At 48.3% G+C, this 7,066-nt stretch overlaps 1 non-coding gene across 1 annotated transcript; it reads left to right on the top strand.

Annotated features, from left to right (window-relative positions):
* Positions 1–2,720: 2,720 nt before the first annotated feature.
* Positions 2,721–2,793, top strand: TRNAG-CCC (transfer RNA glycine (anticodon CCC)). The gene has a single exon. It is a non-coding gene; the product is annotated as a tRNA-Gly (tRNA).
* Positions 2,794–7,066: the final 4,273 nt, after the last annotated feature.

Here is a 7,066-nt window from a genome sequence, read left to right as displayed (position 1 = left end):
CTCAGGGGTATCTGTCACAGGTTAGGTTCTCTGGAGGCAGAAACCGAAATGGAGTTTGGCATGTGAGATAGTTCCTAGGACCGCCATCGGTGAAAGGAGGGGGAGAAAGTGGGACTGGGACGGGGGAGGGCTTGAACTGCAAAGCTGGCCTGGCAAACCTGGACAGACCCTATGGGAGATGCGGAAGCGTGTAGAGCCTGTCAGAGTTGTCCCACGGTGGATGAAATAACCAATCATTGGATGCCGGCTACCCCAGGAAGGTGCCTTTGGGGAGAGGTGGTTTTCTGCTGACAACGGGGCCACAAGTCCCTCCCTGAAGGGGACCTGGGGGCACATCTCTACGGCCCCCACATTTGCCCTCTCGAGGAAGCTGGGCTGGTTCTACACCCGAGGGTCATGGTTGAGCCAGCCAGAGGTACCATAATCTCTCAGCATTGCTGACCTGTTTCATATACGGGCAGAGCAGAGCTCATGGCTTCAGGCATGAAGCGGGATGTCAGCAGTGGGATGAAGAGGTAAGGCCTGTACCACGTGGGTGGGGCACCAAGAGGTGCATGAGAGGAGTTTCAAGCAAATGCTGCTGGTAAGGGAGAAGCCAGCTGAGAAGCTAGCTCACAATCCCCCTCCTCTGAGGTTTTGTCTCAGCTATAGGACTTTGCCTCCTGGGGCCATGGCTGATTGATCCATGGGAAGATACCTGACTCAGGCTGGACCAATCAGAATCCTTCCCTGAGATTTTCAAACTGGAGTTAAAGGGAGCCGTGGGGTAGAAGGGTCTGGAGCAGTTGGGCATAACGTGGAGGAAAGAATGACATCATTCCAAAAGAAGCTGGGAGGAGAGAGAGTGTGAGGGCCACAGAAAAATGTCCCAGGGGATCTGGTGGCCCAGCTGCATCCCTTTCCTTCTTTTCTTCCCACAGTCGTGCAAGATTCCTAGCATCCTGCCAATAAAACCCCCATTGTGCTAAGCAAGGCTGGGCTGAGTTTCCTGTCTTGGAGATGAGAGTTAAGGATTGAGTGGGATGTGAAGAAACACCGTGCGTGCAGAGGATTCCCAAAGAGCTCACGACGAAGAGAAGGGGGCGGGGGGAGAGAGAGAGAGAGAGAGAGGACGCTGAAACTCGATGAGAATGCGGGGTCAAGGAAGGGTTTTTTATTTTATTTTTTTAAGCTGTGGAAAACTTAAACATGTTTATGTGCTGAGGGTAAAGAGCCAGTAAAAGTAGCATAAATCATAACAACAGAGGCAAAAATACAAAGCTGTAAAAGCCTTAAAGATAAAGAAAATATGCTCTCAATAAACATCAGGAGAAAAGGCAGAAGGAAAAAAAGCGCCTTGCAGTGGCAAGCAGGCATTGGCCTGAGTACCCCACAGTCCATCCCCAGAGCTGGGCAGCCGCTCACTCTGGGGTCAGAGAACAGTTCCAAGCCCACCTCCGGGGCCTCACCCAGGGGACCGGGAAGGGGCCCTCGAGAAGCAGTTACCTGGTGGTTAGGATGAGACGTGTCCACCCAGTCCAGTACACACAGCCTTGGGTACTTACTCAAGTCCACAGTTGGAAAGGGGCCACGGGAGAGCAGGAGATGGAAGATGCAGGAGAGAAAGATGACTGCCCAGGTCCCTGCAGACGAGCTGGTGTCCGGAACACAAGGGAGAGATTAGCCTCAGATCAGATAAGAGGCCCTTGGCTATGAGACAAGAGCAGGGGAAGAAATCTTGTATGTCAGGGGGTGGGGGTGGGCCGGAAGGGGACTTCATTTTCTCTGTAAACTCAAAGGCAAGGGCATCTGCTGAGAGTTATCAGGAAGGGGCTGGAGGTATCAGTTAGGAAGGATTTTGGCTTCAAGTACCCCCAAATCCAACTAATAGTGGCTTATATCCCAAAGGCCTTTACTGCTTAGCAAGCAGAAGTCTGGAGGTGGGCAGTTTCAAGGTGTGTCCATGGTTCATTGATTGTATGGAGGTACCGATTCTATCAGCCACTCTGCCCTGCCATCCTCAGTTATTGACTTTTTCTCCCCATGCTTGCTACCTTGTAGTGTCAACATGTCTGCCGTAGCTCCAGGCATCAAGTGTTTATTTTAGGAGAGAGAGTCACAGACAGTCAGGCAATGAGAAAACTCTTTCACTCTCGTCTCTTGTCAGGAAGAAACATTCTCTTCAGAAGCTTCCCAGGAGACTTCCCCTTATTAGCCAAGACTGTGTCACAAACCCATCATAAAACATATTACCTAAAATTAAGATATCTTTGCCTAATGCCCAAACAAAATTGGATTCTGTTAGCAGGGAACAGGTGGGGGGAAATGCCTTGGGTGGAGAGCCTTAGAGTCTGCTACAATCAGGTAGGCGGATGGACAAGAGGAAAAAAGTTTTCCAGTAGCTACAAAAAGGAAAGGACAGAAATAAAGCATTGCCCAGCAGCAGCAGAGGTCCAGCTGGGTTTGAGGCCCAGCGTAAGGGAGCAGGGCGAAAGCGGGGCAGATGGGAATAACCGCCAAAGCCCCATTTACATAGAAGGCCTCCATCAGGTACCACCAAACCTTCACATGATGGCATGATCAAATTCCAAAACATCCACTGGCCTGATCGTCACGTATCACGAACACTTACGGTTCAGTTGCAGGAAAAGAAATCACTCCAGCCATTTTAAGCAGAAAGGGATTTAATTCAGGGTATTGGGTATTTGCAAAATTGTTGTAAGAATGGGAGGATCGGGACTTCCCTGGTGGTCCAGTGGTTAAGACTCTGCACTCCCAATGCAGGCGGCCCGGGTTCGATCCCTGGTCAGGGAACTAGATGCCCCATACTGCAACTAAGAGCCCGTGTGCCGCAACTAAGACCTGGCCCAGCAAAAAAAAAAAAAAAAAAAAAAAAAGAATGGGAGGTTCAGGCTTTGGGCTGGCCCTCCAGGACTGACTCTCAGAATGATACCACAGAACGACTGGCCTGCCAGGGGAGCTACTCTATCTTGACCTCAGCCAGAAAGGTTGAAGGCTGTATAGGGACTGGTGGTTTCAAGAGCGTGATGCTTTAGTTGTGATCCAGGGGGTCAGGAAGACTTGTATGCTGTTGCCACAACTGCCAACTGACACTCATGGGGTTAGTGCTGGGCACTGGAAAACTACTGCAGGAACTTACTTGCCCTATGACCATGCTTGTCAATGGAACGTCGCCTCAGCCTCACTCCCACCCTCCAAGTAATCCACAAGAGTATCAAACGGGTAGAATCCAATTCACACTCGGCACACTAGCTTCCCACACCCTGCAGTACAGGAAGGCACAGAAAAGGAGGGTAGGATGAATGTCGAGAACACAAATCCTCCATATGCACTATGACATTCTAGTAACTTTTCCTGATCCCAAGGCTGCTTTTAAGAGCTCTTTCAGGGCTTCCCTGGTGGCGCAGTGGTTGAGAGTCCGCCTGCCGATGCAGGGGACACGGGTTTGTGCCCCGGTCTGGGAAGATCCCACATGCCGCGAAGCAGCTAGGCCCGTGAGCCATGGCCGCTGAGCCTGCGTGTCCGGAGCCTGTGCTCCACAACGGGAGAGGCCACAACAGTGAGAGGCCCGCGTACCGCAAAAAAAAAAAAAAAAAAAAAAAAAAAAGCTCTTTCATACTTCAGATCACAAAAAGCTTTGGTGAATGATTTTTTTAAAATTTATTTTTATTTGTAACCATGGTTAAAAAAAACCCTCCACATAACGTAAAGTTTACTATCATAACCATTTATAAGTGTACAGTTCAGTAGTGTCAAATATATTCACATTGTTATGTAACAGAGCTCCAGAATGTTTTCATCTTGTAAAATTGGAACTACAGGGGCTTCCCTGGTGGCGCAGTGGTTGAGAGTCCGCCTGCTGATGCAGGGGACATGGGTTCGTGCCCCGGTCCGGGAAGATCCCACATGCTGTGGAGCAGATAAGCCCGTGAGCCATGGCCACTGAGCCTGCGCGTCCGGAGCCTGTGTTCCACAACAGGAGAGGCCACAACAGTGAAAGGCCCATGTACCGCAAAAAAAAAACAAAAAACAAAAAAAAACAAAAAAAAAAACTGGAACTACGTACTCATCAAACAATAACTCCTCATTCCCCCTCCCCCCAGGCCCTGGCAACCACCATTCTACTTTCTGCTTCTATGAATTTGACTACTCCAGATACCTCAAAAAAGTAAAATCATACAGAATTTGTCGTCTTGTGACTGGTGTATTTCTGGTGAATGATTCTTTTAAGAAACTCAGGCTATCAAAATCTGCAATGAACAAACAGGACCCCCAGTTATATTACAAATCTTTGCTATAATGAGCAAACACATTCTACAATCTCAACAGGAGAGCTATAATGTCTCAGCCCAAAAGCATCCCTTTAGGCAGATTTTATAGTGGTATATGTCTTTTTCTCCAAAACCCTGGATGGGCATAGAACTCTCAAAATGAGTGGTCAAGAAAAACCTCACTACAGTGGGGAGAATGCTATTCCAGTATACCTCCTGCAATAGGCAGAATTCTGGGATGGCCCCCAGGGTTCCTCAGTCAGTAGAATCCCCTCTCCTTGAGTGTGGGAGGGACTTATGAATATGGTGACCTATCATTGTAATGATTAGGTTGTACCACACTGCATGGTTGACTTTAAGAAAGGGAGATTAGGAGGGGGCTCAAGATGGAGTAGGAGGACGTGGAGCTCACCTCCTCCCACAAAAACATCAAAAATACATCTACATGTGGAATAGCTCTCACAGAAAACTAACTGGAAACTGGCAGAAGAACTCCTATACAACCAAACTGTAAGAAAAATCTCCACGTAACTGGGTAGGATGGAAAAAAGGTACTGGTTTGGGACCTGCACTCCCGGGAGGGATCAGAAAGGAAGAGAAGGTCTACATGGGTGGACCGTCACCCTGGAGAGCAAGCAGGTCGAGCCACAATCTGGGCATCCCACGCCTGGGGTCCTGCATGGAGGAGACACACCCCCTTGGCTGCTGGGAGGACCAATGGGACAGACAGAAGGGCTGGAGAAGCCTAGACTCTACTTGAGAGGAGTGCGCACATGATGGCTTTCCAACAATCAGGACAGAAAAAGCCTTGCGCTGGTGCCTGCCGCCTGGCCACACTCCCCGATCTGATGGGGCAAACACCCCAGCCCTGCTCACTCTACACCACAGCTTGATGATCTGGGCCAACCAGGCCCTGGGAAATGAGTGGATCTAGCTACGCATAGACAGCCTGGGGGGCCTAGGGTGCGGTCCGGGTGGCGAGGCGACAGCTATTGTCAGCAAGCTCAGGAGCAAGCAGAGTTAGTGTCCCAGACACAGCACCCTGCCTCCACCCACTCCACACTGCAGTTTAGCACTGGATCCGGAACACACAGGTCCTGGGAGAAGACTGCCACAGAGGCAGCCCAGATCTCAGGCTGAAGCACAGCCACCTCAGTTCCTGCAGCCACAATGCCCCGACCCTGCGGCCCCAGCATACTCAACACCACAGCCTTGCACTAGACCTGGGACGAACAAAACAGGGGACAGGATGTGACCTTGGGCTGCTTCTGAGCAGAGCTGCAGATGCCTACACAGGTGGCGCACAGGTCTACCGTGAGCACATGGGCCTCACTTGCCTCAGCAATTACCGTATTTGGGCCAGGGCATGCACTCAAGGACAACAGAGCCTGATTGAACCTGACCCTCAGGTTCTCTACTCCAACAACTGGGGAGTAGACCCTGCCCCTGACAGGGCAGCAACAGCTACAGAGCAGAGAAGAAGTCCTGCCGGACACCCTGCATAGGCTTTAATTCCCCCCACGCCAACCACACCCCCTATCAAGGGGATAACAGCCAGCACACCCTGAAGAAAGACGTGGTTGGCGTCCATATCAAAACCAGCCCTCCCACCAAAGACGTGAGACACACACAGTCTATGCAGGAATGCTCCCACATAAAAACACCCATTCAAGACCACAGTAGGTAACTGTTCCTCCTAAATTCTTCGAGACAGAGAACACTAAGTAAAATGAAAAGGCAAAGGAACTACTCCCAATTAAAAGAGAAATCCCCTGAAAGAACAAATAATGAAACAGAGCTCACCAGTCTATCAGACCCAAGTTAAAAAAGGTGGTAATAAAAATGCTAACAGAATTTAAAAAGATTATCGATAGAAACACAGATCATTGTAAAAAGGAACTAGAAACTACAAAGATGAACCAATAAAAAATAGGTAATTCAATTGCCGAGATAAAAAGCAATCTAGAAGCAATGAATAGCAGACTAAATGACATAGAACAACAAATAAGTGATCTGGAAGACAGAAAAATGGAAATCACCCAATCAGAACAGCAGACAGGAAGACAAATGAAAAAACAATGAAAGCAACATACAAGATCTATGGGATAATATAAACATGCCAACATACACATAATAAGGGTTCCAGAATGAGAAGAGAGAGAAAAGGGGATTGAAAATGTATTTGAAGAAATTATGGCTGAAAACTTCCCAAACCTAAAGAAGGAAACAGATATCCAGGAACAGGAAGCACAGAGGATCCCCAAAAAAATGAACCCAAATAGACCCACACTAAAACATAGCATAATTAAAATGGCAAAAGTTAAAGAGAGAATTCTAAAAGCAGCAAGAGAGGGAATTCCCTGGTGGTCCAGTGGTTAGCACTTGGCACCTTCACTGCTGTGGCCTGGGTTCAATCCCCGGTCTGGGAACTAAGATCCCACAAGCCGTGCAGCATGGCAAATAAATAAATAAAAGCAGCAAGAGGAAAACAAAGAGACAGTTACAAGGGAACCCCTATAAGGCTATCAGTTGATTTCTCTCCAGAAACTCAGTAGGCCAGAAGGGAGTGATATGATATATTCAAAGTCTTGAAAGGGAAAAACCTGCAACTCAGGATACTCTACCCAGCAAGATTATCATTTAGAATAGAAGGAAAGAAAATGAATTTCTCAGACAAGCAAAAACTAAAAGAACTCAACAATACTAAAGCTACCCTAAAAGAAACACTGAAGGGTCTTCTCTAAATAGAAAAGAAGCAAGAATCTATAGGAAGGGGAAAACCACAGTAAGAAAGG

Source organism: Orcinus orca, chromosome X, assembly GCF_937001465.1.
Source record: "Orcinus orca chromosome X, mOrcOrc1.1, whole genome shotgun sequence".
In the NCBI taxonomy this organism is placed as follows: domain Eukaryota; kingdom Metazoa; phylum Chordata; class Mammalia; order Artiodactyla; family Delphinidae; genus Orcinus; species Orcinus orca.
Note: the sequence above shows the minus strand (reverse complement) of the source record. Positions and strands in the feature narration are given on the sequence as shown.